We start from the raw sequence: 16,839 nt of genomic DNA, 5'->3' as shown, positions 1-16,839 counted from the left end.
GTACACAGCCGTCCACGCTCTGCTTTTAAATCTTGACAGCAGTGAGGTGAGCATTATGCTGGGTATTATATACCTGACGGTGCATAGTAAATGAAATTATGACTGAGGAAACAGTTGGGAAATTGTAAAATGCTCTACAAATATGGAATAATTGTTGACTCCAATTTACAGGTGAGGAAAATAAAGTCAGAGAGGTTAACTGGCTTGCCTGGGGACACATAGGTGACAAAGGGCAGAGTAAGGATGTCAGCCCGGGTCCTAGGACCTCCTAACTGGTGCTATTTGTTTCCTTGACATCATCAGGGAAAGAGTGGTTCTGAGTGTATCTGTCCCTTCTCCATCCCCGTCTCCCCTCCCTGCCCCCCACCACCAAATTGGTGCCATATGAAAATTAGGCAGAGAATCTAAAGGAGACTAAGGTCGCTTTCCTTAGCTTGGCTTCCTTGCCCTAAATGAAAAGGAGAGTGAAGTTAGGGGTGGAGTTGGGGAGGGTATCTGTCAGCACGGGGGCCGGGGGGCAGGATGCAGAAACTGCACAGAGGGATCCTTTGTGTGCTGCTACCTCCTAGTTGGCGGAAGAGCCCTGGGAAGGGGTGGGCAGGACAGAGCATTTTGCCCCCATGGATGGGCCAGCACGTATTTTATGATCTCATGAAACTGTGAACACAAATTTATTTTAAAATTGTGAGTTAAGCTGGAATCCAGGGTCTATCCCTGGGGCTTGTGTGTTCACATGCAGTATTTATAAAATAAAGAAATCATAAATATTTTGTCTGAAAGATCTTAGGCTTGCTACTGAAAAGATGAAAAGAAAACCTCTAAAGCATCAGCTCTGCAATGCAGGCTTTTACGACGTGGAAAAGTGCTAGAATTCTATCTCACACTTGAAGCAGAGGGAGGGATTCTTTCTTGCTAACAATGTCTTATTTACTTGCTTGTTTATTAATTTTTGAAAAGATCAGAAGTGAACATTTATTTCACACCTTCTAAATGCAGAATCTATGTTCTGAGCATTTATATGTGGTGGCTCATTTATTCCTCACAGAGACCTTGCTTATGTATTTTTAAAATGAGGCTATCAAGATCCTGAGAGAGTAACTTGATTCAAACTTCCCAGGTAGTAAGAAATGACAGCAAGATGGGAGATAAATATGGCTGACTCCCAACTGATGTTATTTCCTCAACAACAGACTGAGAAACTCTATTTTCATTTTCTTTGTTTTTCATTCCTTCTTTAATCTCAGATCTCCCATCTAGAATCTTTCCTCCCATCTGAAATACCCCTTTAAAAAATGTCATTTAATGAGGGTCTGTTTGTGACAAACTAGAGTTTTATTTATTGGAGAATGTCTTCATTTCTCTTATTCTTAAAGGACATTTTCTTTAAGGCTAGAATTCTCAGATGACAGTTACTTTGGTTTAGCGTGTGGAAGGTATTCTACGTTGTAACCATTGAAAGGGAACTCTTTCTCTTTGGTTGCTTTTAAGAATATGTTAGCCTCTATTTTTCATGTCTCTTAAGCTCCCATATTTTTCTGAGTCTCTGTCTTTCTGGGCTGCATTTGGTTAATTTATTTTGACCTAGCTTCTAGTTCACTGCTTCTTTCTCAGGCTGTATCTACTATGCTATTAAGTCTGTCCACTGTGATTCCAGTTATTTAATTTTTATTTCTAAAAATTCTCTTGGGTCCATTTTTCTTCAAGTCTTCTTGATTATTTCTCATTTTTGTTGTTGTTGTTGTTCCCTGTTCATATTTACCAGCACGTCTTTAATTTCTTTAATTACATTATAGTCATTATTATAGTCAGAACCTGAATATCCCATTATCTGAAGACATGCCTGGCCAGTGAGTTCCTTCCTTTCTTGCCAGCTTATCAGTGCTTTTAGAAATATTGTTTTTTATCATTTATACAAGATTTTCAGTGGGAGGTTCCGTCTAAGTACTTAGCCTGCCGTAACGCAGGAAATAGAAGTCCAGCATATTTATTTAGTATTGACAAAACTAGGAGAGGGAAAAGCAGTGCAATGGAGGTCGGCCTTCTGGACCTAGAAGCCCACCCTGTACTGAAGGCTTCTGTGAGCGCCCCGAGCAGCTCGTGAGGTACCTCAGTGAGTAGCAGTCACGGCGCGGCTCACCCAGCGGAGGTTTGTTCTGTTCAGCACCCACCCACCGAGGACGTGATGCCAGAAGGAGCATGGACCAAACAAGAGGAGGAGATTTTCAGGAGTCGTTTTATCTCTGAGAGTTCCCAGGATGGATGTAGAGAGGACCACGGAGTCCGAGGCAGCCTCCACCTCTCCTCCGCCTTTGCCGCATCGAACCCCTCCATCCTCTTGATCCCACTTCTAAATAGCCTAGCATCCATTCACCTGTACCTACTCATCTGCCTCTGCCCTGGTCAGGATACACCAGCATTTGTCTGGACTGTAATATTCCCCTAACGGGTCTCAGTGTATCCACTCCCCCTCTTCCCCCTCCTAAATTCATTCCCACAAGGAGCCCAAGTCACCTTTTAAACATGCAAGTCAGATCCTGTCTCTTGCAGCCTTTAGGTGTGGCTTCAGTGATTTCTCACGGCTGTGTGGATGGAGTCCCAGGTCAGCATTAAAGCCAGAGATCTCATCCCAGAGAACAAAGCTTAACCCTGCCACTTCCCTGATACCAGAGGAAGGTGGGCCTGCATCTCCCTTAGGGGCCAGGAAAACGTTTCCAGGGTCCCTCCCACGAAGCCCCTCTCCTGTCTCAGTGAGCAGAGGCGGGTCAGAAGCCCACCCCCGCCCCCCTCCGGCAAGGGCCTGCACTTGCTCTGACTGGATGGGGCCCTGAGCTGAGCAGAAGGTCGCCTATTACCCTGAGTGATGAACAAAAATGGCATCTTTTTGGAAAGGAGGAAGGGAAAAATGAGTGATATTAGGCAGGCAACCAGGGTCTGCTGCAAAACCTGACCCAGACCACAGCTGGCAGTTGATTTCAGGAGTCCCAGGAGGAAAATTAAGAGACTTTCAGGGTGTTCTCTATCCTGAGATCTATAATGAGTTACTTGAAGCCAAACTGAAGACACCTTCCCTCTGTGTGTTCCGCCGGCAGGTCCCGCCCTGACCACAGCTGCCCTTCAGGAGACTGGCCTGGAGCCACTGTCGGGCCACTGGGCTGCTTGTCAAGGGTGGGGCAGCGGCGACTTGCCACCTCGCTTCGTCAGCCCGGCCTGGGGCTCTACCTGGCACTCAGCACGGCCACGGCTCTTACTACAGAGAGAGCTGCAGGACGAGCCCCGGTGCAGCAGGACCCCGGAGACCGGGATCCAGAAGAAACCGCAGGAGAGACCAGTCAAGGTGAGCTGCCCGGACCCCTGCCCACCCCGGGTGTGTAGCTGGACACGAGGCTTCTCATGGTGAGAATCAGAGGCTCCTAGAGGCAGGTATGGTGGGAGCAGCCGCCTGCAGGAAGGCTGGGCCGAACGAGCAGAGGTTCGGAATGATGCCGCAGGAGACAGTATCTCTCATCTTCCGTAGCCCCTCTTAAAAACTGTTGGTCAGCTTACCAAAGTGGACTCCCAGACCACGTGGCGCTTGTGTTTTCTGCGTGCCGGGTTTGTGGAGGGCTGCAGGAAAGGCTGACTGTCCTTCCAGGGCCTGCCTCTCTGAACAGAAAAAGCAAGTGGGTGAGAAACCAACGTGAGAGCCTTCGATCAAGGGTGGCAGAGGAACGTCACGGACAGCAGTGGGCCTCCGCGGTGGGTGGGCGAGAAGTTTGAGTTCCAGGCCAGGAGCAGGGGTGACAGCTTCTAGAAGTTGTCTGCTAGCCTGACATTCTAGTTTCCCCAGTTCTTCAGCCAAAATTCAATACAGTAGAAGATGGAGTCCAGATGGCAGCACAGTGGGGTTTAGTTACGGGTGACTGATGTAGCGTCCGCTGGGGGGTGAAGTCACGCCTATTTGGCCACTGTGATGTGTGTTGTTACGTTTTATGTGTCTGTCTTAAATCTTCAGATTGTCGACTCCTTGAGGGCAGTCACAGAATACTCTACTTCTCTTATATTCTTCACGAGGTCAGTACTCAGTAATTGCGTACTGTTTGATTGTTCGCTGTATACCTGTGCGATAAAACGTGATCAGTCGGGGCCTAGAATTTTCGTTCATTGGGCAGAGTCGCCATCAGCATCTCCTGAGCACCTAGTGAGGTGGGAGAATGTCAGATGCCTTTGCCACTAGAGCTGGCCTGAGTGTATTCATTCCTTAGGGCTGCCCTAATGAGTGCCGCACACTGGGTGATTTAAAACAACAGAAATGTGTTGTCTCACGGTTCTGGAGGATGGAAGTCCAAAGTCAAGGTGTCGGCAGGGCCCTGCTCCCTCTCCGACCTGCAGGGGAAATCCTTCCTGGCCTCCTCCTTGTTCTGGCAGTTGGTTGGCAATCTTTAGCGTTTCTCGGCTTGCAGCCGCGTAATCCACGCTCTGCCAGCGTTGTCACACGGTTTATCCCTGTGTGTCTCTGTCTTCATGCGACTGTCTTCTTCTGAGGACACCGGTCATATTGGGGTACCTTCTGAGGTCTTGGGATTTAGGACTTCACTGTGCCTTTTCTTGGAGATCGTAATTCAACCTGGAACACTAAGTGAGCTCTTTTCAGTGACAAGACGAGGACGTACACGGGGCCAGGGGTGAATAGTTACTGTGTCCCTTGGTGGGGGTGGAAGGAACAGGGAGATGAATCAGCGGGCCGTGTCCTCTGTTCTCTCGGCGTCCTCCAGGGAACGTGGCTGGGCCCAGTGGAACACACATGACGCTCTGGCCAGTGGAGGGACGCCACGCTCCTATCACTGCACCTTTTTTATAGGACAAGTCAGGGAGAGGCCTCAAAGGAAGGGAGCAAACAGACCATCTGGGTTCCGGTCAGCCTTAACTGGGAGGAAGGTGGAGAAACCCAAGCTCCGAAGGGGGTGGAGAGTGGCACCCCCTTCTCCTGGGAGAACAGGAGCTCCTGGGCCCAACCAGCTCATTGCCAGGCAACCCAGAGGGGGTTCCAGATGCCAGATTTGAACAGCCTGCTGGTCTTCAGACCCAATACAACTTGGACCCCTTGCTGCCAACTTTCTGCCTCCCGTTCGGGACCCCTTAGTGCAGAGGTTGTAAAGCTGAGGCCAACAGGCCATGTGTAGCCTGTAGATGTGTGTTGTTCACAGTGGCTGGTGTTCACATTGTTTTTATATTATTTTTGGAGTAAGTGCTATATTCACATAGCTCAAAAATGAAATCATTATAGAAAGATATCTAGTGACCTCTTATACCAGCCTCCATCTGCCCGTCCTGCCCCCTTCCCAGTAACCATTTTTATTTGTTTCTTATACATCCTTCTAGAGTTTCTTATTGCAAAGAAGAAGCAGTACAAGTATACATTCTCCCTCCATCCCATTCTTTCTTACATAATTATAGTATACATACTATACACGCTGTTTTGCCTCACTTTTTTCGCTTCATTGATCTTGGGGATCTTTCCCTATCAGTGAACCAAGAGCTTTCTCCTTCTTTTTCACAGGGGTGTAGTATTCCGTTATATGTATCGCTATGAACGTCCCTCTAAGAACCGCTGCATCCCATAGATGTTGTATGGTTGTGAGTGTTCTGTTGTATGGATGCACCGTCATTTATTCAACCAATCCCTGCTGATGGACACAAGCTGTTTATAGCTGTTTGGTGTTTATTACAAGTAACGTTGCAGTGAATAAAACTGTATTTCGTCCTGTACCTGAACACGTACAACATTTTAAAATTCGGAAATATCTTTGAATGATCAAAAGGGCTGGAAACACTGGGTTCTAATGACTGTTGACAGCTGGTTGGATCGAGTGGCAGCTGTCTCTAAGGGTCCCTAACTGGAGACCAGCCTGCTGCCCACATCCAACGTTTTCTCCACCCCCTCTCTGTCTCTTCCACTAAGGCTGAGCGTTGACTCTCACTGAGCACATGAGGGTGCTGCTTTTCTCATAGTAGATTAAGAAGGAAGGGAAATTGCTCTCGTCCTTATGTCTCTTCAAAGTGGAAAATGAAAGCCAGGGAGGCTGTCTTTTTCCAGAAGAAAGGGAAGGGCAGACGTCTACGTGGATGTGATTCTGCTTCACTTGCACCTGATGGGTCGGCCCCTGTGTGTTATCGTCTGAGCGCTTGAGCGCATCCTTGCCTTGCTAGGCCCCTGCCTTCTTCTCATCTCAGAGTAGGAGGGAAGGAACTCTGCTCGCTGGTCACTTTTGCTCTGCTTGGAGAACTTTAGCTGCTCAGAGCCCAGCAGTAAAAACGAACAAGACAGTCAGGAGTACTGTTCGATGACATATGTCATCGCACCAGAACCCCACGAGGACAAGGTATCCCTATTCCTGTTTTAGAGACAAGAAAACAGTAACGGAGTGAAGTCGCTCTGCCAAGGTTCATAACTTGTACATGGCAGACCTAGGATCTGACCCAAGAATTTCAGGCTCTAGAACCTGTTGTTTTAGCCGGTATATTATGCTGCCTCCAGAGTCTTAAAAAAGAGGTGTGGTTTATGGTTACACCTCTCACCTTTGTGACTGCTGTCAGTGGTGGCATGGTGAGGACGGTCACGACAAAGAGAACATCTCTGAAAATGGGTGAGATGGCGACGCGCCCCAAAGAAGGCACATAAAGAGGATGCCATCTTGTTCTCCTGACAAAGGCGATGGCTCATCCTTTGCGGTCTGTCACACTGTATAGAGAGGAATTGGCTTCATTGCCCCTGAGGGTCTTTTATGCCCAAACATCTATGGAGCGCCTTCTGCATGCCAGGCCCTGTGCCAGGCGTGAGAGATGAGACGGAAGAGCCACATCCTGGTCGGAGGGGCCGAGTGAGGACATGTGGACCGAAAGCTGCAGTGCCACCTGGTACCCGGATGTGTCAGGCTGGGTCCTGAATTTCTTGACAAGAGAAACAAATTCACCGTGGAGTAAGGAGGTGGGTGGTTTCCTGTCTTGGGTCCACCGTTGCCTGATGAAGGAAGGAAGCGGGGCCCGGAAGCGCAGGCTGTGAGTTAAGGTGTTGAGCCATCCTTCTGCCTGCAGCCTGGGGGGAGGCTGATGGTCCTACTCTCCCGAGGCCGTGGGCTCCTTGAGACGGCCTCGGCCGGGGTCGAGAGGCGGCCGGAAGGAAGCCTCCTTTCCCCTCGCTGTCCTCCAGCTCAGCTTTTCTCGTTCCTGGTCATTTGTTGAGCAGGTGAGCTGGACTTACCTCCCTGTGAGGCACTCACTCTCTTCCCCAGTGAAGGACCAGCCTGGCCAGCCTGGGGGCGGGGATGGGGCCAGGAGGGCACAGTTCACAGGCCGCTGTATTGGACTTTTGAAATCACACCCCAGCAGAAGGATCTGCAGGCCGGGGCTTCTCGTCACTGGGACACGCCTTTCTTGGTTTTTTATAGTCACTGTTTATCTTTCATCTTGCCCAAGTTTGCAGCATCTGTCATCTCTGTGGTTATCTTAGAACAATGGGGTGGGGGGTTGCTTTCTATTTATTCTTTCTCGAGTGTGACGCTAACCACAAGGGCCTACAGGCAGGGGGAGGGGGAGGGAGCCGGTGCCTCGTCAAACCCTGTGGTCCTCCGTGCAGCTGGGGCTGGTGGTGAAACTGACAAGACCAAGGTGGTAGATGTGCCCCAGTGACCGTGAGGGCTGGGGGCATGTGGCCTGTGCTTCTGTGGACGAGCAAAGGGAGCGAGCTGCTTTCTGGGTACAAAGGAGAATTTGGAGTCTGGAGGGAATACAGACAACAGGCACTTCTAGGCCCACAGCTGTGTGGGCTTCTCTGTGCTGGCAGCTGGGTGGGCATTCAAGAGAAGAATCCTGTGTCCTTCTTGTCCTCAAGGAACTTAGTGACAAGGAGAGGAGATAAATAACAAGGATTTACTGTAGAGCCCAGGGAACTATATTCAATACCTTGTAATGGAAAAGAATCGAAGAAAAAAGAACATAGATATATGCATATATATGTATATGTATAACTGAATCCCTTTGCTATACACCTGAAACTATCACAATATTGTAAATCAAGTATACTTCAATTAGAAAAAATAAAAAGAGGAGCAAAATGTACAGCTGACCTGCCCTCTTGGGCCTGTTTCCTCATTGGAGAAATGAATGAGGTTGAACTGGTGAGGATTCCTAATGGGGTCGGTGGAGTAGTGCCTCGCTGTGTTCCGTGAGTGGATGAATCACCTGGGGGTCTCCTTCTAAAAGGAACATTCTGATGCAGTAAGTCTAGTCCAAGGCTGAAGATCCTGCATTTCCAGCAGACTCCCAGGTGCTACTGCTGGTCCAAGGACCACAGTGCTTTGAGTGTTGAAGCCCCACAGGGCATTCTGGAAATCTGTGGGGTGGCTTTGAGCTGCCGTGTGACTAAGAGATGTCCTTGGCATTGACTGGGTGCAGGTTAGGGATGCTCGTTGTGGTTCCATGTGCAAATCAACCCCATCAGTGAAGAATCATCACCTGCCCTGCCAAACTCAATCCAACACAAAGAGAAATCAGTTAATACCTTTGACATAGTAGTGTGAAACATTTTCAAAGAAGTTATGCCCAAAGCCCAGTGATTTAGGAGCTGGTTGTTTTGGGACGAGAAGAGAAGCCTAAATGGAATAAAGGCAGAGTCCTGAGGTGATTCGATAATTTCCCCACTCCACGCGTTCTGTCTAGTTTAGAGCATTTCCAAACATACATTTAACTGAAAAGGGTTTCAGTGCAACGTGTAGTTACTGCAAAGGCAAGGAAACCTTTGTAACAGGAGATTCGAGACTCCATCTAACAGACGTGGACATGGGGCAGCACATTATTAAATTAGCAGGCACCTGAGATGCCACCATCGCGGTGAACTTCTTTATAGAAGCTGTTTTTGAAATAGTTTATATTCTACTGTATGTATATGTATAATCTAATCTATCTATATACATATATATGGAGTTCAATGATAAGAAACCTCTTGCAAAATTTACATATTACAATGATTTCCTTTGGGGTTGCCTGTGTGTTTCACTCTGACTCTGATGTTCTCATTAGAGATCTACCAAACAACTTTTTCCAATCCATCTTCCTCTCCCCTCTCCCTAAAGGAAAAGGATAATGTTTCCAAGGCTTTTTTTTTTTTTAATTAATTAATTTATTTATTTATGGCTGTGTTGGGTCTTTGTTTCTGTGTGAGGGCTTTCTCTAGTTGCGGCAAGCGGGGGCCACTCCTCATCGCGGTGCGCGGGCCTCTCACTATCGCGGCCTCTCTTGTTGCGGACCACAGGCTCCAGACGCGCAGGCTCAGTAGTTGTGGCTCACGGGCCTAGTTGCTCCGCGGCACGTGGGATCTTCCCAGACCAGGGCTTGAACCCGTGTCCCCTGCATTGGCAGGCAGATTCTCAACCACTGCGCCACCAGGGAAGCCCTCCAAGGCTTTTTTAATGCTAAAGACTGAATATTGGGATTGACATATATACACTAATATGTATAAAATGGATAACTAATAAGAACCTGCTGTATAAAAAAATAAATAAAATAAAATACAAAAATTCAAAAAAAAAAAAAAAAAAAAGACTGAATATGTGTGCCTACCCCCCTCCATGGGTGGAGTTTCCAGGTTAGAGACTTGTTTTCCATGATACTTTGTTCCATGTCTCAGCATGCTAAAGTATATTACATCATACTTGTATATAAGGCTTAGCTCATTCACAAGAATAATTTACTTCTTTGTTTTCTCTATTTCCACACTTGTAATTTAATTTCGCGGTGAGGTGATTTCCTTCCTGTTACCAGATGCAGACAGGTAAACGGGTTTGTTATTTCTCATCCTAACGTGTTTTATTGTGTTGTCCTCTGCTCTTTTATTTCCTTGTGCTCCTTATATGGATTGTTTAGCCTAACCTTACCCATCACGAGTAGGTATAAGCATTGTCTGCCTCATTCTGGGTTCCAGAGCAGTCACGCATTAGTACTTCCTTACTGAAAAAGTTATTATTTTGTTATAAATGGTATTCCTTTTTCTCCTTCAGATTCCAGTTAGAGCTCAATGATGCATATGGGTCAACTGATTTATCTAGGAGTTTCATTTCTGGTGGCGAAGGGGGCGTTTCCAAATATTTGTTATAAAAATGGGGTGTTGATTGGAGAGGGCGGGGCACCATTAGACGAAATGATCTCTGAGGTCTCTGACCTTCTTTGTGCAACATTGAAAAAACAATAGATGACAGGCAGTGTGATTTGTGAGTAAACTGAAAATCATGCTATCAGTGAAAGTTGGTGTCACCCATGATGTCTGCTTGGATGAGAGGCTGTGAGCCCTCGAGCCTGGGAAACTCTAAGAAACCAAACAATAAAACCTTGCTCCCCTCCCCGACCCCGCTCCTCACACTTTGACCGCACTCAGGATCATGTGAAACTGAATCTCTGGAGTGAGGCCCAGGCATCTGGAGTCTAAAACTGTCCCCAGATGATTCTAATGTACTGAGAGGTTCTGGTTGTCCCAACTACCAGAACCTATGAAAGTGAGCCTATCAGAAAAAGGTTTTTGCAGATGTCATTCAGCTACAGATCTCCGGGTGAGACCATCCCGATTATCCAGGTGGGCCCTAAATTCAATGACAGGTGTCCTTATAAGAGGCACACGGAGGAGAGACCCAAAGAGGACAAGGCCGTGTGAAGACAGAGGCAGAGCCTCTAGTGATGGAACCACAAGCCAAGGGACACCGGGAGGCGCCAGAAGCCAGAAGAAGTAAGGAAAGGACTCTCCCTAGAGCCTTCGGAGGGAGCACGGCCCTGTGGACACCTTAATTTAGGACTTCCGGCTTCTAGAACTATGAGAGAATACATTTCTGTTGTTTTAAGATACCTAGTTGGGTATTTTTTTGCTTTTTTAACATCTTTATTGGAGTATAATTGCTTTACAATGGTGTGTTAGTTGCTGCTTTATAACAAAGTGAATCAGCTATACGTATACATATATCCCCATATCCCCTCCTTCTTGCGTCTCCCTCCCACCCTCCCTATCCCACCCCTCTAGGTGGTCACAAAGCACTGAGCTGATCTCCCTGTGCTATGCGGCTGCTTCCCACTAGCTATCTATTTTACATTTGGTAGTGTATATATGATACCCAGTTTTTGATCATTTGTTTCGGCAGCCCCAGGAAACGAATGCTCTGCCTATAGGGTGGATAAAATTTGGTGAGATGGGGCTTCCCTGGTGGCACAGTGGTTAAGAATCCTCCTGCCAATGCAGGGGACATGGGTTCAATCCCTGGTCCAGGAAGATCCCACATGCTGCGGAGCAGCTAAGCCCATGTGCCACAACTACTGAGCCTGCAAGCCACAACTACTGAGCCCACACGCTACAACTACTGAAGCCCGTGTGCCTAGAGCCCGTGCTCCGCAACAAGAGAAGCCACCGCAATGAGAAGCCCGCACACTGCAACGAAGACCCAACGCAGACAAAATTAAAATAAATAAAATAAATAAATTTTAAAAAAAGAACCATTTTAAAAAAATTTGGTGAGATGGAGGGAGTAAAGGAGTTTTTCAGAAATGGAAGCAAAATGAATGAAATTGAGAAGGCACGGCTAGAGGTAGAATAGAGGCAGAGTGGCTACCACAGAGGGCTGTTCCTAAGACGAGTGGGAACTCCTGTACAGAGCCCCCCAAGAGCACCCCAGAAGTTGATGATGCCTTTCCTCTCCATCTCTCCTGGCATATTTCAGGGAATTGCCTTTGCCACACCTCCTTAGAGCACAAAAGGCCCAGGAACCCGGGAAGTGAGTTTGAACTTCCTTCCACAAGCATGGGGGCTACCGAGGGACGCTGAGGAGGGAGCAGTGTGGCTTGGAAGTTTGGAGGCCTGCCTGCCTGGCCTGAGGTTGCACGGCTCAACACTGGGTCCCTTCTGCTCTCCGCCCCTCCCTGCTTTGGGGGTCGGGGGGACCTCTTTCCATGGCGGCTTCGTGAGCTTGAGTGAAGCATTTGTTTCCCAGCCCGGGAGCTCTGGGTGACTTCACCCACATCAGTGGGTGGATCTGCCGACGCCTTAGAAGTTGATCCCTTCTGCAGACCCCTAAATAAAGCTCCATCACTTCTGATGAACCCCAGAGGGACCGTCCTCAGCCCACCGCACTGGAATGAGAGCAGCCAGCTTCCAAGCATGCACAATGCCAACTGTACTTTGTTAATAACCAGCCAGTTATCTTTTGGAGGCATCTCATGGGCACTGTGTCGAAACCCAGACCCAAACCCTACTTTCTGCCAACAGAAGCAGGGGAAACGTTCTTTATGGAGCCTGGGAAACCAGAGTCCTCCCTGACTCTTTGGCCAGCCCAGCGGGAGCTGAGAGTGTTTGTCCTGGCACTCACTAATCACGTGACCGGGTCGCATGTGTGCATTTCCCAGGCATTGTTTTGAATAGCAGACTCAGAAAGGACCAGTAGCACGGGAGCAGAGAGGTCACCCTAAGAATGATGGCCTTAGGGGTGGAGGAGCGATTAAATGCTGCCTGGCAGGAGCTGTCTAGGGACTACGGTGCCCTGAACTGGGGGTGGGCAGGGGGGCCTGGGTGGACTGCAGAGAGAAGCAGAAACGGGAGCAGCCATCCATCCGCCGTGTTGGGGATTCAACGTCACCTGGTGTCCCAGGTATGAAGGAAGGGCACAGGAACACCGTCATGTCATTTTGTGGCGATGAATGTCTTTAAAGAAAGCAGGTCACTTCCTCCATGGACACCCCGCTTTGACACTGTGAGGTCAGTGGCTTCTGTTTTAACGTCAAGGGCGAGGCTGCAGAATGCTGGGTGCAGGTCGGAAGGCAGCTGCTGACCTCGGGGAGCAATGTTGGGGTCCCCTGGATAGGACGCTCTGGTAGAGGTCATTCTGGGCGTCCTCCCGCTTCCAGGAAGCCCTGCCCGTTATGGGTTGTGAAAAAGAAGGGCATCTTCAAGTGAGCGTGATGCTGAGGTCAGGGACGGAGGACCACCGCCGCCGCTAAGCCTCCCGGGCGCTGAGCCGCCCCCTCCCGAGCCTTGCTGTCACTGTGATCCTGAGAGAGGGCACCAGTGAAGATGTCTCCAGTCAAGCAGCAGAGCATTCTGAACGCGGACACACAAACTGTTTCCAAACCTCCACCTCCGATGTCGTCCTATTTGCAAGAGAACCGGAGGGATTTTCCCGGGGTGGGTGGAGGACACCCACCGATCTGACACTAACTGGCCCCCTGCACTGTGGGGAGAAACCGGACCCCAGGGAGTCATGCCTCCCGGAGAATCCCTGCTGGGACGGGACGTCTAGGGCTGGCTGCCTTCCCACACGCGGGGACAACCCGGAGAAGGGGCGGCCCCAAGACCAGCCACCGGTCCATTCAGTGGGCAGACACGGGGTGCGGCCTCGGGCTGGGCCCTCAGGACAGGGCTGAGGATGCTTCTGGGAACGGGCCAAGCTGCCCTCGGGGAGCTCAGGTCCGGCAGGAGAGGGAGAGGTTAACTGATGCTACACATTGTTACGATGGGCATACACGCTAGAGAGGGGTCGAGGTCCCTGAGAACCTACAACAGTAAACCTAGTCTGAGGGTCTTAAAGGGCATCTGCCCCTTTAAGATCTGCCCTATTTACAAATGGACCCTCCTCATTTACAGATGAGGAAACTGATGGGGGACGGGGGTGGGGGGGGTAGGGGGGGTGGGGAGGAAGTCGGTAAAGTTGACCTCTTTAGTCAGTGATCGAGATGGATGGGAAGCCACTTCTGGCTCCCAATTCTGCCTCCATCTCGGCCGGGGGAGTTCATGTCTGCTGTGGTCGGGGCCAGTTTGATGGACATTGCCGGGACAGTGTCGAGGTCCAGGAAGTCGTAAAGCCCTGCGGCGGATGGGGGAGTGGCAGGGGTGCCTGCAGCCCGGGCTGGCAAGGGGCTCTTTCCACAGGCCCTGTTTCTGAGAGGCGGGAGCTCTTCCAAGGGATGGGTGAGCCCCTGTGGAGCTGTCTGTCCCTGAGTTGACAGCAGAAATAACGAGCCCGCTTGGGAAGCAGCCGAGGCGCGGTCCATGCCCAGGTGTCGGCACTGCCTTCAGGCTGCCCTCCAGCCTTTTCCTCCCCTCCCCTCCCCACTCTGAGCAGCTGGGCCAGCCCAGGTCACCAGAGCCCCTCCCTGCTCTAGTCTCCTTGTTTGTATGAGATTTCTGTTTGACTCCGTCCTCCACACTGTCTTCAAACTGTCCTGGTTCTCTTACCCTTGGCTGTATGACCTCAGGCAGGTGACTTGACCTTTCTGAGCCTCGTGTGTAAACGAGGGCGGTCGAGATCACACAGGGCTGTAAGTGGGATCAGTTAGGACAATGTCCTTGCACCCAGCACAGCGCCTGGCATGTATTAGCTGCCTCAAGTGCGTAAGTTTCTGGAACCCATGATAAGTGCTTATCACCGACGAAATAAAAAATAACCCCCCTTAGCATTCAACTCATCCAAGAAGCTTCTGTGGACTCCTGTTCTGTGCTAGTCATTGTGCTAATGCTATGGTTACAGAACGAGTGAGCCAGGATCCCTGACCTCCAGGAGCTAAAAATTTAGTGGGGGATAGATTTGAATAGAACCAAGTGTAACGCAGTGTGATGAGTGATGTATTAACAGCAAACACCAAGGGCGAGAGGAGCACAGAATAAACAACTGAGTCCGTTTGGCCTGGCCTCCCAGGCTCCCAGGCCCCCAGTCCTGCCTCTCTCGACGTGAGTGCCCAGGCATAGTCTTCTTGCTCGCGTTACCCCAAATCGGCCTCCCCCTGCTGCAGCCTGGTGGGCCATTTCATGCTGCCCCCTTTGCCTGGAATCTCCTCCCCTCGTTTCCTCCCTGCCCAATTCTCCCTATCCTGCAGGGCCCATGTATGTACCCCATCCTCTGCAAAGTCTTCACTTCTCACCAAATCACATTTATGTTTATCCTAAGAAGAAAGATCTGAGAATGTAGCAAACAGTAACGAAGAGAAAAAAATCACCCATAAACCCAATAAACAGAGATAATCACTACTAACATTGGGGTATATTTCCTTCCCATCTTTTTTTTTTCAGTACACACTCACACACACACACACGCACACACACTTATTACCTTGCCCCGTTCTACCTCACATTTTAGGTTGTCACGTGCATCTGTCTGCATTTGATGGTGAGTTTTCTGCGGGCCCAGATGACGTGTCACTCACTTTTTATCCCTGTCCCCTAACCCAGCGCCTTGCACTAAGGGCCTCTGTAAATGTTAGCCCACGCATGAGAACTGCCAGGTGGATCCATTTGGCCTTGGGATGCAGCGCATGATTATTCTGAGGAGGCAGATGTGCTGTCCTGGGCTTTGCTGGTTGGTTAAAACTCACGTGCGTTCCTCAAGCACCAGCCACTGCTGGCCCGTCAGGTGCTCTGCTGGGTGGCTGGGGAAGGGGATGAAAATCCATAATGATTCAGCGGCTGAAACATGGGTGGGTGATTATGTGCGGTCTGCATCCCAAATCGGGTTGAGTTGAAAGCAGCTTTTTGATGGAGGTCCTTTTCTTGCATTAGAATGACACAGTTGATTCTGGCCAATCTTTCTTTATTCTTTCTGATCAAAAATAGTGTTGGCGTGTCACCCGGGAAGGTGAGAGTGAGATTTTTCTTCTCTGAGAAATCAGTTTTGGCTCTAAAATACCTTTGCTCAGATAAAACTCAAGAGACTCTTGAGCTGGGGTTGGAAGTGGAAATGACAGATGCTTCCAAGAAGCTCGGTTTTGAGGGAGGTGGGTGGCATCAAGTCAGGAGGGGACCAGAGGGGAAAGCAGAGCAGAGCAGAGCACATTGGAGGGTTTCACGGGGACAAAGGCAGCAGAAAATGTTCACAGGACATCAGGATCCCTTCAAGGCGTACGTGGAGAACATGGGCGGCTGGAGGTATATTGACCACCTTCCTTTTTTGGGAATAAAATGTGGCAACCGAACAGGAAGAGCAGATACAAGGGCGACAGACCCATTTGCCTTCTGAGATTTGTATGTGAATATGGCAGGATGCTTGTTATTTAGATGTCTTTTTTCTTTCAAGGAGATGTGGCAGAGCAGAGGCTATTTCTAGAATCAAATACCTCTGAGGGAATTTAATGACAAGATCAAGGAAAAAGTCTGCAAGGTTTTGGCTTCTGATGAAAAGTATTGAAACCCAAGTAAAATGAAAGGGAACCTTAAGCTAACACTTTATGGATATGGGTGATGTGAAGGCATCTCAGCCAGAGAGGCTCTTTGGGGGCCAAAGCATGGAGAGGAGAGCGTGGAAATATTTAGGGCTCAGCCTCTCTATATGACAGGATGAGACATGAAACTGAGGGGCCCTGGTGGTTTACAAGCTGCAAAAGGGGAGCTCAGGAGCCCGAGGCCCAAAGCTAGGACATTGTTGGCGATGGAGGGCAATGTGCTTTGTAAGAAAATCCGAAATCTAGTTTTCTTTCTCTACTCCGCGTTGCTGTGGGCGGTAAAGGGATTTAGTAGAAAGAACTTAGGTTTGGGATGCACTTGATTTGACTCTTGCCGTTTGGGGATACGTTCTTAATATTTTTCCCAGACTCAGTGTACTCCTGTGTACGACTCCCAAACTGCCCCTGCCTCCTCAAGCTGACCTCCAGCTCTGAAAGCTCTCCTCCAGGCCTCACACCTCCCTGTGCTCATGCATTCAGGGCCTGTCCCGGGGGGCTGGGGACGCAGCAGTGAACCAGAGAGACAGAGCCTCGGCTTCATGGAGCTCGTGTTCTTGACCAGGACTGTGCAGCCGAAGTCTATGTGAGCACACGAACTTTCTCACATTCTAGTTGCCACTGAAGAAG

The 16,839-nt window shown here is 49.4% G+C and overlaps 1 protein-coding gene across 12 annotated transcripts in view; it reads left to right on the top strand.

Moving 5' to 3' along the window:
* The window catches only part of CRACR2A (calcium release activated channel regulator 2A), a 165,754-nt gene that overhangs the window by 52,666 nt on the left and 96,249 nt on the right, over nucleotides 1–16,839 (top strand). For 9 of the 12 annotated variants that reach the window (XM_082352878.1, XM_082352886.1, XM_082352888.1 and 6 more), the window contains one exon: nucleotides 3,090–3,334. The exons of 1 other annotated variant lie outside the window; for it this stretch is intronic. The gene's annotated coding sequence lies outside the window, so the exon portion shown is untranslated. 2 more of the 12 variants (XM_082352884.1, XM_082352889.1) reach the window with 2 other exon arrangements.

This window comes from Balaenoptera borealis, assembly GCF_965194805.1.
Source record: "Balaenoptera borealis genome assembly, chromosome: 13".
NCBI classification, from domain to species: domain Eukaryota; kingdom Metazoa; phylum Chordata; class Mammalia; order Artiodactyla; family Balaenopteridae; genus Balaenoptera; species Balaenoptera borealis.
This window is presented reverse-complemented; position numbering and strand designations above follow the sequence as displayed.